The 15,352-nt window shown below is 36.8% G+C and overlaps 1 long non-coding RNA gene across 1 annotated transcript in view; it reads right to left on the minus strand.

Annotated features, from left to right (window-relative positions):
• Positions 1-6,188: 6,188 nt before the first annotated feature.
• LOC107196359 overlaps positions 6,189-15,352 on the minus strand; it is a 17,315-nt gene continuing 8,151 nt past the window's right edge. Inside the window, exons 2-3 of the long non-coding RNA XR_001517751.2 lie at positions 9,611-9,814; positions 6,189-7,976 (exon numbers count right to left, since the gene is read on the minus strand). This is a non-coding gene — a long non-coding RNA (uncharacterized LOC107196359). The remainder of the gene's footprint in view (positions 7,977-9,610; positions 9,815-15,352) is intronic.

The raw sequence follows: 15,352 nt of genomic DNA on the forward strand, positions 1-15,352 counted from the left end.
GGAACCGAAACATCATTTTTTAAAGCTCCTAAAGTGATTCCAAAATGCAGCTGAAACTGAGAACTGCTATAATCTAGTCCCTGAAATTACACCAACCCAAATTTGGCTGTGAAGGTAATGTAATGCAATCATGGACCTTTAGATTGAGAGAGGAACTGAAAGCACATCTGATCCTATCTCTGTATTTTCTTAATTATTAATTAATTTCTTATTGTGGTAAAATATACACAAGATAAAAGTGATCGTTTTAACCATTTCCAAGTGGGATTAAGTGCACTCATGTTGTTGTGCAACCATCAACACCATCCATCTCCAGAACTTTTTCATTATTCCAAAGTGAACTACCCATGAAACACTAACTCCCCATTCCTCCCTGTCTGCAGCCTCTGGCAACCACCATTCTGCCTTCTGTCTCTATTACTTTCACACTTACTCAGGTAAGTGGCACCTAATAGTACCTGTCCTTCTGTGACTGGCTTATTTCACTTAGCATAAGGTCCTCTAGGTTTGTCCATGTTGTAGTGATAATTTCCTTCCTTTTAAGGTTGAATTCTACTGCCTGTCCATGTTGTAGTGATAATTTCCTTCCTTTTAAGGTTGAATTCTACTATTCTACTGCCTGTATATACCATGGTACCACATTTTGATGAATGGACTTTGGGCTGTTTCCACCTTTTGGCTATTGTGACTAATTCGGCTATGAACATGGGTATACAAATATCTGATGGAGTCCTTGTTTTCAATTCTTTTGGTATATACCCAAAAGTGGAATTACTGGATCCTATGGTAACTTGATTGTAATTTTTTGAGGAACTTCCATGCTGTTTTCCACAGTGGCTAAACCATTTTACATTATACACCAGCAGTGTATGAGGCTTCTAACTCCTCTACATCCTCACCAATACCTGTTACTTTCTATTTTGGTGGTGGTGGTGGGGAGGTAATAATAGCCGTCTCAACAGATGTGAAGTGGTACCTCACTGTGGTTTTGATCTACATTTCCCTAATGACCAGTGGTGTTGAGCATCTTTTTACTCACTGGCTATGTATATATAATTTCTTTAAAGAAATGACTATTTAAGTCATTTGCCCATTTTTAATTTTGTTGTTGTTGTTGTTGAGTTATAGGAGTTCTTTATATATTCTGTTATTAATCCTTTATCGGATATGTTTTGCAAATATTTTGTTCCATTCCTTGGTTGCCTTTTCACTCTGTTGATAGTCTTTGATACACAAAAGTTTTTAAGTTTGATGAAATCCAATTCATCTATTTTTTCTTTTGTTGCCTCTGCTTTTGGTGTGATAAGCACTGTGTTTTTATAGATATGCACACTCAGTCCTGCAGGTTGTATTCCTCAGGGAACAGACCGAGATGAAGACTGGGTTATAGATTGTATTAGGCAATGTTCTTGGCATCACCACCTTGGACAGGAAGAGAAAGAAGCATGGGCAGAGGGAGAAGCTGGGTTGTGACGTAGTCTCAAGCAAAGCCTCAATGATCCTCACAGTGACCTCTGAAGCTGAGATGGATCTTCAGAGATGTTCTATCCTGGGGTTAAGGGAATGGTCTTTATATATGACCAGTCATTGGATACAGGATGCTCTGAGGGGCTGTGACTGAGGGCAAAGGAGCTCTCTTCAGTCTAGAAAATTCTACAGAAGGTTGACAACTGAGAGATGCTGACTACCAGCACTCTGGTATCTGGGGGAATAAGGCCTTCATTCCTGGAAGGGGACCTGGGTGACATATCATATTGTCTACTACAGTCCAAAAGAGATCTTCTCTTGCTAGCTTTGTTCTCCTGGTGCTGGGATGCTATTGGCACTTTTGTATCATTTAGAGAGTAATCTAAGGTCTCCAGGAATCCCCAGCCTATGGTCATGAGGTCCGCTCCCTCCCTTCCATTCTTCACCCTCCATTTTGGCACTCCTGGTCTCTCTCTTCCCCACCTACAACACAGTAACTTTATTGCTGTCTTTCTGTTGAAGACCGCAATTTAATGTCATGGCCTAGAGTTCCTGCCACCTTAAGGCTTTCATCATCCAAGACACAACGGGCAGAAATGGGAGCAGCAAACAGTTGCTCAAACCCTGGAGTATGGGTAGATGGGATGAGGGAACAGCAGAGGGGTGTTGGGATAAAATACTTAGGCACAGAAAACTCCAGGCCAGGAGAATGGGCTCAGGTACTGAGGGGCAGATACTGAACCAAATAAGCATGTACATGAGGATAAAGTTAAGAAGAAAAAGAATGATGATTAAGTAGTACTTGGCATTTAGGGACACAATTAACATTGACTTAAGTTTTAGATGTTGAAGAAACAGCAAAATGAGAAGAAAAAAATACAAAGTTAATATTTATGTCTAATTATTATGCAGTGCAATAATTCAGTATATAATAAAATGTGTTCAAATTAAATCTTCTCTCAAGTTGTATTTGAATAGAATTGTAAACTCTTACATAAATATGGGGCTTCACAAATTGTGGTTTATATAGCATGGAGATCTCCTCACAACCTCAAAACATCAGAGGGAATACTCATAGCAGTGACTCCTCTTTTTGATTGAAGGAAACTGTATTTCTGAATCCCTCCTCTAGCCTTTATCTTACACACACAGGAGCTATGTGCTGAGTTCCTGATCCTAAACTCTGAGATTTCTCAAAAAAATTTCTCCTTACTAATCATATTATTAAGATTAAGCTATATTTTATGACTTTTCCTAAACATAATTTTTAGAGTATTTGAATAGTTGGATTATGAACATGTATAAACATCTGAGCCTTTAGGTAACCCACTCCACTTCAATTTAATTAAAGCCCACGACCCAAGGCCTTTATATCATCTGAAGTCAGGCTCTATTTAGAGACTCAGTCATCATTTTTTTTTTTTCCTGAGAATCATTCCTAAGAAAGTATTCTCTATTTGGAAATGGTTTAGGGCAATTCAGATGGAGGAACAAAAGGTGGATTTTATATTCTTGCGCTCCCTTTCTAGTCCTATGGTCTTAAGGATACCAGAATTTACTTCATTTCCATTCTACAGCATCTCACCCCACCCTAGTCTCAAACTGAATTACCCCTATCAGAGAGGCTAGGAATATATATTGATTGAAAAACATTTCACTTGCCCAGAATTTCCATTTGACTCCTATTTAGTTTCTAAGTGTCATTTCCATTTCTTTCTCTGACCCTATTAGCCCTTGGAACAGCCTCAGATTCAGAGAACATAATGTTTTTCTGAGGAAATTTACTCAGAATAAAACTCCAAATACAAATTCTTGGAAAATAACAAGATTATACATTTTCAAAAACAAGTTTTGCTACTTCTTTTAGTCTAGAGCCTCATTTCTCTTAGGACAGCCATGTGGAAATCGAATGGTTTCTTTGGTTGCAGTACAGTCTTCTTTATCTTCATCAACATGATTATCACTATTAAGTATTCAGCCTACATTTCTATGATTCAATTTTGGAAATGGTTGTTAGAGTTTCATGATCGGCTTATTTCCGTTTTTAGGCTTTTACTATGACATGAGCTATTGTCCTTTCTTTAAAATGCCTGAAAATCAGGACTTGAGTTTTATCGTCAAGTAGCTAAATGAAAATCCCTCTCCTGGGAGTCTTAGGGAGGCCACATGAGAAAAAGGCATAGTACTGTTGTGAGTTTTCACGTATCCCAATCCTTCCTTCTTCTATCATCCCTCCCTCCCTCCCTTCCACCATTTTATCATGTTATAGTTTCACCTAAAAGCAGAGGAAGATTTTTTGTTTCTTTAGCGTTCTTTTTATTCCTGTAATTCTTGCCTAAAACGTTGGTGGTTGGAGGAATGAAAATAAGCAAAGGATAATCTAACAGAGGTAGCAAAACTGATTCTCCATTCAAAGGGCAGAATTAGTCTTGCTATTAAGACACACAGCAAACCATTTGATACTGGGATCTGAAAGCACATAAGATGGACTTTAAAGATTTTTTTAACATTATGGTTTGCTTTTCAGATTGTAATTGTCATAAGTAAATAATGCAAGGCTGAACAGACTCAAACCTGATGTATGTGCAGGGTCAGTTCCAGAAAACAGGAGACATGTGGTGTTTCTATTCTGCCATCTAAGGGAGAGGTTCATACGGCAGCCAAGGCCAGTACTTTTTGGTCCCTAAGCATTAAACAAAGCTAAAGGCAAAGTGCTAAAAGTTGAGAGTGTGAAATGAATACTGGCCACCGGGGAAAATTTCAAGTTAACAGGCAACAGGAAGTTGGAGAATAGTAGCTAAACAAAGCCATTTAATTAATTCTGTCATACTGTGCTTTCCCTCGCTGGGACTGTTTTTCACCTGGCTGGTGAGTCCTGCATTGGCTCTTGGGCCTCATCTTCTTAAAGGTACCATGTAGGACCTGGCAGCTCTTATACTGTAAATTGATAGTGCTGCATCATCATCACCATCACCATCAAATCAGCAATATTTTTCCCCAAGATGTGGACTAAGACCTAATTTCCCAGATCCCCTGAGAACTAAGCTCTCAGTTGGGTTTGATAATGTCTTTTTTTTCTCAGAAGTTTATTAAGATGGTTTTCCAGAGTTGACAACTTTACTGACTTCCTGCAGCTTATTTTATGTAACATTCATGGCATATGTGTTATTGAAAGTTGTGCACAAATGTACCACATCCTACAATCATAAAAATAGTACGGAAAAAAGCTATTTACCTACTAATGTTTTCATGTGGTGGGAGATAAGGAAGAATGCTTGGGGATAGGAGGAGATATAGAAAAGGTCTTGCGACATTTAGCCCTTCCCAGAAAAAATAGATACCCTGTCTCTAGTGGGCATTGTTTCCACATCTTATTATAATATTGAAAAAGACATGAAATCCTAAAACAACTTTCAGATCTCATTAGTTTTAATAATTCGACCCTGCCCATCAATGACATTTAAAGAGACCTATGCAGGGAACTTCCTTGACCTGATAAAGTCATCTACAAGAAACTCACAACAACATACATGATGGTGAAATACTAGATGCTTTCTGCTTAAGATTAGGAAAAAGACACTCTTGCCACTTCTGTTCAACACTGTACTGGACACTCTACATGGGTCAATTAGGCAAGAAAAAGAAATAGATCCAGATCGGAAAGAAAAAAGTAAAGCTATCTTTATTTGTAGATGATGTGATTTTGTATGTAGAAAATCCTAAGGAATCTACTAAAAATATTAGAATAAACAATGTCAGTTGCAGAATATAAGATCAATGTACAAATATCAATATATTTCTACATACTAGTAATAAACAATATGAAATCAAAGCTAAGAAAACAATTTTACTTACAGTAGCATCAAAAAGAATAAAATAGGACTAAATTTAACAACATAAATAGAAAATTTGTACACTGAAAACTCTAAAGCATCCTTGAAAGAAATTAAAGAAGGTCTAAATAAATTGAAAGACACCCCAGGTTCATGGATTGGAAGACTTAATATTGTTAAAATGGTGGTGCTCCTCAAATTCATCTACAGATTCAATGTAATACATATCAAAACTCCAGCTGGCTTTTTTTTTGCAGAAATTGTCTCACACTTCTCTATTTCAAAACTTACTACAAAGCTACAGTAATCAATACAGTGTCATAGCAGCATAAGAATAGACATGTAGATCAATGGATCAGAATTATAAGTCCAGAAATAAAATCTCATATTTATAGCCAATTGATTTTCTACAAGGAGCCAGCCAATACAATTAAAAGGGACAACTAGATATCTACATGCAAAAGAATGGAATTGGACCTGACCTTGCATCATATAGAATAACTACCTCAGAATGAATCAAAGACCTAAATGGAAGACTTAAAATTATAAAACTCTTAGAAGAAAACATAGAAATAAATATTTGTGACCTTGGATTAGGAGATGGTTTCTTAGATATGTCACCAAAAGCACAAACAATAACAACAAAAGAAGATAAATTAAACATCATCAAAATTAAAATCTTTTGTGCTTCACTTCAAGAAACTGAAAAAAATAACCCATGAGACAAACCATTTGTAAATCACATATGTGATAAGGGACTTATTCCAGAAAATATAAAGAATTCTTAAAATTCAATAATAAAAACAAAAATAACCCAATTAAAAATAAGCAAAGGACTCGAATAGATATTTCTTCAAAGATGATATACAAATGACCAACAATCACATGAAAAAATGCTCAACATCATTAGTCATTCAGAAAATGCAAATCAAAACTGTGAGATACCACTTCACAATTCACTATCATGGCTATCAACAAAAATTCAGACAATAATAAGTGGGCAAGGGTATAAAGAAATTTGAACTCTTATTCTTTGTTAGTGGAGATGTAAAACGATGCAGTCACTTTCGAAGGCAGTTTCAGTTCCTCAAAAAGTTAGACATAGAGAACCATATGACCTAGGAATTCTAGTCATAGATATCCATCCAGAGAATTGAAAACATGTGTCCACACACAAAAAATTGTACACTAATATTCATAATAACATTATTCATAATAGCTAAAAAGTATAAAGAACTCAAATGTCCATCAACTGATAAATGGATAAACAAAATATGGTGTATCTATACAATAGAACGTTTTTTGGCCGTGAAAAGGAATGAAGATGAATGGACCTTGAAAGTATTATGCTGAGTGAAAGAAGCAAGACACTAAAAAACACATATTTTATTATTTCATTTATATAAAATTTCCAGAATAGGCAAATTCATAGAGACAGAAAGTAGATTAGCAGTTGCCAGGGGCTCCAGGGAGGAAGAATGGGGAATGACTGTTAATGGGTAAGGGATTTCTTTCTGGGATGATGAAAATGTTATGGAATCTTTACTGATGTTGGTAGAACCATATGACTGTATTAAAGCCACTGAATTGCAAACTTTGAAAAGGTAAATTTTTTGGCATGTGAATTACATCAATAAACCTGTTATTAAAGAAAGGAAGGAAGGAAGGAAGGAAGGAAGGAAGGAAGGAAGGAAGGAAGGAAGGAAGGAAGGAAGGAAGGAAGGAAGGAAGGAAGGAAGAAAAGAGAGAAGAAAGGAAAGAAGGAAAATAAAGAGCCGTACAGAAAATAATCTGTGATGGTTTAGGTCACCATCATCCCTCAATGCTGTCAGGCATTTGCATTTATTAGCTTGTGTTTAGTTGTGCTTTTTCTTTCCTTCTTTCTTTTTTTAAGTAATTTTGAGGCTTCAGTGCAAGTCACCCAAGCAAATAAACACTCAAACATGTGCTTCCAACATATCTGAGTCCATGGCCAAATGATCCGGACTCTGATAGGAAATCATGACCATATTCGTTTTAATTATAGATTAACAAACAGGGAGCCTCTAGAGACCTAAATACTTCTCTTTTCAAACATGGTGACATAAAATTATTAAATTAATGATAGGTCCCTTCTAGTGTCAGGTTAATAACCTGAAAATAATAATCAATTTAAAAGTCAGAATGAATAACAAATGGAATGAAACGCACAGAGATATTCAAATGTACCCTGAGGAACGCCTTTTTGTATTATCATACTAAGAATATATTTTTCAAAAAGAGCCGTACCTGTGGGAGTGTAATGAGTTTGGGTAGTTATATAGCACCCTTCTTTCGAATTGCTCAGAATGCTTTATAGCGTTTACTTCAGCAACTGTCACAACATCCTCATGGGTGGCAAGCATTGTGCCAACAGTACAGTACAACCCCAGGTCAGACAACCAACGGACACACAGTTATCACATGAAGTCTAGAGCACAGGTAGGCGTGAAATCCAGATGGTCCATCTAATAGTGCCTCATCCACATCTGACCAAAGCGGCATCTTCTTAGACCAATAACCTCTCTTATCAATGGTGGTTTTGAGTTCCCATTATTCTGGATTCTCCAAGTGTGTCTGCCATATCTTAAACAGATGGTCAGCATCACACAATATGACTGTTTCTGACGGTAATAGGAATCACATGGCTAACATTTCCTGAAAGAAATTGGATTAGATATTGAAAATCAGACCTCGGGATTTTTTTTCACTTGATTTCCTTTTATTTCCAGAAATGCATAGGAATATTGAAAGTCTATAAAGAGTATTTTTTAAATGGATTAATGGCTACATTTGTTATATAGCATACAATTTGAGATTTTTAGACAAGAATGTTTCTTTCAGACAAAAAAAAAAAAAAAAAAACAGGCCAAGAGGACAGCCAGTTTCATTTATACAATGTTTTGGGACTCAGTTTCCTCATTTGTAAAACAAAAGTTTGGACTAACTAATTTCTTAGGTCCTCTGTAGCTATTTGATTGAGTGATTATGATATTTTTCCCGTTCAACTCAAAGTTTGGACAAGGACATGCATGTGGGAACAGCATCCGTCTTATTTACCAGTATGTTCCCCATGCTTAGCACAATGCCTGACACATAGTATGTGCTCAAAAATATTTTTTGAATAAATAAATAAATTTTGTTTTATAAGGTTTTCTTCGATTTTTCTTTGAGGCACTATAGTTGAAATTAAATTTATTATAACAATCCTTCCTAGGAATATATCTGTTGTATTGGTAATGTGTTTTTATTTTTCCAGATTTCTTTCATTCTTGATATACTCTGACTGACCATTCATAAAAGGATATCAAGCTTTGAAGATTTCCAAACACCTCTGGGGAGGGAATTTCTGCAAGTGTTCATGTTTCTATTTTAAAACAGTATTTATATCTGCAGTACTTTTGGCATTTAACAATTAATAACATATTCATGTTACATCAACACTTACTTCATTGTTTTTCCTTTAAAAGTTCTCTTTTAAAAAACTTTGAACATCTTCCCTGGTTTGATTTCCCTCATCTCTATTAGTTACCAGGGCTGACTCTATTCTTTTTATTGCCAATATTCCTCTGGAAAACTTAGAGGAGATGACCTATTTGTCCTTGATTTTTGCTTCCAAAGATGTGCCATCATAGAATAGAAACTCCTTATAAAATGCGTATGCTTTAGGGGCATCTGTCTCTGTCTTTAACTTGACAAAAATAAAATAATAAAGTTATGTGTTTCCTTCACACATTTAAAAGCCAGAAATAGACACAGACGAACATTTTTCAATCCGCGTGCCAACCTAATAAGCAGAGCGAAACAGACTGCAGAGAGGAGGGCTACTGCCACCTGCCCTCAAGCTCCTCTAACCCTGCTGCCTGTAGCCCCACTAGCTGCTCCCACACTTGCCTCTGGGGCTGTCGTGCCCCCCTTGTTCCTGGGCATCATTAAAAAGCATAGCATCACTGCGTGACTTTGGACTGGCTCCTTTGACATCACTAAATTTCTGCTGATTATTTACTCTATTTTCGACTCTGCACACTTCACCAACCGAAAGGGCCTGGAAAAGACACTAGGACCAGCAGACTCAGCACTGAAATCCTGGGCATGTTCAGTCTCCTCCCAGAGGATGGGCTTGATAGGGGAGGCCTGTCTGTTCTTACTCTTCACCCTTCAAGGAAGGAAAACTCTGAGACCTCTGAGAATATACAGCCCACTGTACAATATGCTTTTCACTAGCAGCACATATATACAGAGTACGCTTTTTTTTTGTTTAAATAGAAAATCACTTTTGTATTGCCCGTTACCTGTCTGTTATCACACAAAATATTGTGTGAAGGGTATCCCCTTGGCCTGAGTTGGGTGGATCAGAGTCTCTCTCGTGAAAGTTTGGAACTGAGACAGCAATGTTCACCTCGGTCGGTTCTAGTTTCTCCGACAGAAAAGACGTGCACTGGGGAACCGTGGGTCGGCAGTGTTTGGGGCTGTGCACCATGAGGCAGTGTAAACATCTGCAGAAAGAGAAAGAAAAATAAATATACAGCGAGAAAAACAAAGAGAAGACAAAGAGAGCATGCTTCTTGGCTTCCTACAGGCTTCCTGTCTCTTGGTTCCACAGGAGACCCGGCTGCTTCCATCCTTGGCCTTAAGTTCACTTTCCTTATATGCAATGAAAGATCTTTTCTCAAACGTTGACTTCACAAGTTTTCTGATAACAAAGCACATAACCCTTTTATCAAGTCCAATTATCTAAACTCTCAAGAATTCGAACTACAATTAAGAACCCACAAGTAATTATTTAACATATCCAAGTAGCAGAACATATATTTTTGATTCAGAATGATGCAGAGCATCTCTCATAGCTGTGCCTGGAAAAAACAGCAATTTACCAAATATTGGACAGCCGCTATATGCTCTATCCCAGGTCAAATGCTTAAGGTTTGAAAGTTATCAAGAATACATCCCCTACCTCCTAGATGCTTTCGGTCTAGTGGGGAAATTATAGAAGTAGAGTGTACCATATTTTCCTGATGTACACTGGTGAAAGAATTCAGTCTTCTTTAATAACAATCTCAGTAAAAACCTCAGTATTGATTCAGAAATGATTATACTACTTTCCACATTTTATTTAATATTTCAAGAGGCCAAGTATGATCATCAACTACAAAAATCTCAAGAATTTTTAAGGTATGACTAACTTAAATTCTTTCAAAGATGTTGCATGGATGTTGCAGAGTTCTACATGAGAAAGTAACAGTGTCTTCCAAGATGCTTTCATATCTAGCCAGATGATTTACACACAATTTAACTTTCTTCTGTTGGTTTTGTGGAATGGGTCGTACAATACTCTACCGACTTTGGTATGATCATGTTGAACTTTAACCAGGCTATCTAGGTTGAGAGTATAGCAACATTCTTTTTGTTGTTGTTGTTTTAGCAAAGTCCTTTCTGTCAAGGAAACAAACCTTACTGAGACAGAGATCAGTTTTAATATCTAGTGATTTTATAAGATTAATGCATAGAAATCTTTATACAAATATTTTTCCTATTGATTATGCATCAAAGATCATATGTAGTGTTCTTAAGTTAACTTGGATAGAACTCATAAAAGTACCTTCTATCTGAATATAAATTAACATATTTATTGCAGAATATTTGGGTAATATAGACCAATATCGTATGACCTAATCCACAAAACATTTTACTGCTATAGTCCTAACTTCTACTTTTATAATTAATTTCTCAGATCCTTACCTGCCCAATCAGCAGAAAATCTAATATAGACTCTCCTCAAATTGTCTAAAGTTTCCAGGGCTTAGTCCAAAGGAAGACAAGGATGAGTTGTTTCCAATGCCAGGTCCAGAGGGAATTGGTCTAAAGGGAAAGGTCACCCTTTCACAAGTGCACGATCCATGCTGTGCTACTGCCCTTGCTGGTTTTGGCATCTGCCCAGCACAGGTTGGGGGTGTGGGGAGGGGCACCTGACCTGACCTGGCAGTTTGCAGTTACAGCTTATCTGGAGTCCCTTACATACTGGGGATGGTCACCATTTTCCCCTAATGCATAGCATTGGGCCAGTGTGGCTAGATCCCAAGGCGCTTCCAGCTTAGCCCTGTGCTGTGATTCCTCCAAGAATGTCTAGGCCCCTATGTTGATGCCAGGACACCAGGAAACTTATGTTTGCCCATTCCTAAAGATAATTTTACTTTAGGGCCTTGTTATTCTACTCTGATAATGGGATACCCTGATAAAGCTCAAAAAGAGCAAGGTAGAGTATTTGTCTTTGCCTTTCTAGATAGTCGGAGCTCCAGACTCAAATTATCCAACTATTTCATCAGGGACCAATTTTGCGGTCACTGTTAATATGTGGTCACTGTAGAATATGTTGACTACATAGACTATTACAAAGAAAAAAGTTGAAATTGCCCATTATCTCAACCATAGATAGCCCACCGCTAATGTTGTACGGGATTCTTGCCTTCACTTACCTCCCCAACCCCCTCTTGTACTGTTCTCCCATAGCCACCCTTGACATAACAATTTGGACAAGATGCTGCTCTCTGAACAAGCCCTATTTTCTCTGTCCATTGTATTTCTTTTTCCTGGAATGCTTTCCTCACTATGTTTGCCTGTTGAAATCTACCTCTGAATGTACTTCTCTCTTAAAGGTGAAGTTCTGTACTCATCTTCTGGTAGAAGCTCTACCTACTCTGACCACAATCTGTACTTCTCGAAAGGCATTTATATTATGCCCTTGTATTGTTTATATTTCTGTAGTAGTCTAAACTTCCCAACTAAATTGCAAGCTTGAGAGTAATTCTTACATAAAATTAAAATTTTGTTTTACTCAACTTTTTATTCTCCACGTCAACTGGTGCAATGCCCTCCTTGAAAATAGTACATACTCAGCAAATATTTGCTGAAAAATATATGTACACACAAGCAGAAAAATAATACATCAATTTAGTTAGTTCAGTCAAATTCTTTAACTTTATGAAAATCAAAATGATAGTTATCAAGTGCCTATTACATGCCACATAGCAGGTATTTACTATTTCAAACTTTCTTTAATCGGAAAAAGTTCAGACGTGAAAACTTATAAAGAATAATATAATAAGTGCCCATACACTCACCATCCATATTAAGAAAGAAAACATTACTAATATAAAGCCCTGTGAACCCCATCCTGAACACATATCTTTCCCTCCCCACCACTGTGAGCCAAATCCTGAACTTGGGGATGATTCTTCCCAAGCATTTATTTTATATTTTAATCATATTATACATGTATTTGTATTGTGTATTTGATGACCTATTTAAGAATGTCCGATTCTGCTATAGAAAATAAGAGAAATGAATACATAGGGAGAAAAATGAAACTAAGCAGCAAAGCAAATTGCTTGAGACAAGCAAAATCCATAAAATATGTTAAATAAGAATGTTAGTAACCTCTGAGATCTGTTAGACCTAGATAAAATAGAGCATGTGTGTAATGAACATAATTAGAAAGGGATGGAAAGAGCAATAGATACCTAGTAGTCGTGATACGCTAAATATATATGAAGACGTGAATCATCAAATATTCATGACACACCGAAAATATATGAGGCATATGAGGCATTCACTAATTACGAGGTCTCGGTTCAGCCAACCCTTGGCTCCTCACATCCTCTGCACAAAGGATGCAAAATAAAATCCATGGCTGCTCATCAGGCTAATTGGTTAAACTATAGCTACCAGCCAGATGAACTTGCCCCCAAACCTATCAGGTGAATGTATTCTGAGCCTAGGCACCTTCTACATGTTGGTCCACTTCACTCAAATCTCAGCTCTGGTCCTTGCAAGCATACCCTTATCAAGGAAGAGAGAGATGGGACTGAGCATTCAGGCAGTGTCATCTTTCCACCTTGTCTACAGCATATCTTAAACGTGTTAACCTACTCCATCTTTTACCTTGCTTCTTGCTGTGTGTTTTCAATTGATTTAATAAACTACGTAATTTAAGCATCTTGTTTTAGTCTATAAGCCCTTCTGTTGTGTGATCTCTTGGATAGCTTGTCAATTATTATACTTACAGGCTTCCGTTGCAGCAAGGTAATTTCCCACACGATGATAGTATTTATAAGTTTTAATCTGGATATAAATGGCATCAGATCGTACACATTCGTCTGCAACATGCTTTTTTATTCAACCTATTTTTTATTCAATCTATTTGTCAGATTATTCCATGAACAGCATGTAGACCTATTTATTTTCATGGCTATATCCACTGTATGAATATATCACAATTTATTTATGAATTGATCTAATGTAGGTCGTTTCCAATTTTTTACCATTACAGTCGATGCTATAAACATTCTTGTACATCTGTCCTTGAGCACATGTAAGAGAGTTGCTCCAAGGATTTACCTAGGAGTGCAATTTCAGGGGCAAAGGGTATGCACACCTTTAACTTAACTATATATCACCAAATTGCTGTCCAAAGTGATGGCACCGACTTATATTCTTACCAGAAGTAAATGAGTCCTTACGTTCTTAATCCTAGCCAACACCTTATGTTGTCAGTCTTTAAAATTTTTGCTGATCTGATGAATGGATGCACTCTGGTCACAAAGAAGTTAGTAACTGTGGAAATTAAAAACCTTATGGCATTTCCTCAGTACTTCAATTATGAGGAAAAAAACTTGTGCTAATTTTGTGTTAGATTTTTGGACTTTCCCATTCTCTGTTAAGGCCAACTAAAGTTTCCTCTTTCTTTTTCCAGCTCCGTGAACACCAATGGAAAAACAACTTTGCAAGAAAATTTGTCATTTTTTTCCCATAGGAATTACGGTTTGGAAGAATATCGTATTGGTTGCTTTACGTCACAAAAATATCCCTCTGACTATCAAGGGACACAAGAAAAAGAATTTAGCTGCATCTATGTAAATCAGTCATCACTAAGCACATGCCATATTGATAATGGGTCAGTAGCTGAATGACTATTACTCAGAGGTTGAGAATGCACTCATTTAAAAAATTCTAGAAAGTTGCTCCTTGCCTCAGAATATCTACCCCAGGGGCTTATTCCATATCTTAAATTCAATTAACAGAAATTAATGTACTGGGATCAAATTCTTTTATATTTAAGAAACCTCCAAAAAAGAAAAACACATCTCAAAAAACATTTTTCCCCACCTCTTTCAAAGGCACAAAGGGAATTGGACATAAGACATGTGAACGTTATCAGGTATAAGGTGTAGGTCATCCTCAACTTCTTCCTCTTCCTAATCTGGCACATTCAGACAAGCAAATCTTTTGTTTTTAATTTCTTGCTTAAACCTTTTGAGTAACTCCCCAATAGCCCTAACAGTGTTCTCAAAGTGTGGTCCAGGGTCTCTTGTGATTTCAGATCCTCTAAGGTAATTGTTTTTAAAAATGCAGTTTTAGCTCAGGTTTACTCAATCAGAATGACTGAGTGTGGGGCCTTGGAATCTGTGTCTTTGACAAATTACTCAGTTTGATTAAAAAAAAAAAACCAACTTTCTTTTTTACAATTGAAAATTGTAACACACATTAAGTACTGAAAACTTAAATAAGCAGTACGATAAATTAATACAAAGTGAATATCTATATTACCACAGCCTAGCACAAAAAAGAGCCTTGTCAGCACTTCAGAAGCCCTTTCCAATCACCTCCCTCTTCTCTCACTGTAACTGCCAGTCTGATGTCTGACACCACCAGTATGATTATTGTACTCACTGAAGATGGAAGCACAGTGACAGGATAAAATTCACATTGCTTAGAGTGTCATATGAGGATGCTGCATGATTTGTTCTTTGCAACCTCTCCTTCTGCCTCTGCCCTCTTCATGTTTCATTCTCAAGTCATTTGGAATCAGTTATTTCATTTTACAATTACTGCCCTAATTCAATGCTCATGCTTCACACTGTTTCACTGCCTCTGTACATGTTGGGAGAGCCCTTATTCCTGAGTCTTTCTATTAAATTCATTCTTCAAGACTTGTCCAGTTGTCACTTTCTTATAAGTTTCATGACTTTCACCTAGGT

This window comes from Pteropus alecto, unplaced genomic scaffold (assembly GCF_000325575.1).
Source record: "Pteropus alecto unplaced genomic scaffold, ASM32557v1 scaffold3, whole genome shotgun sequence".
In the NCBI taxonomy this organism is placed as follows: Eukaryota; Metazoa; Chordata; class Mammalia; order Chiroptera; family Pteropodidae; genus Pteropus; species Pteropus alecto.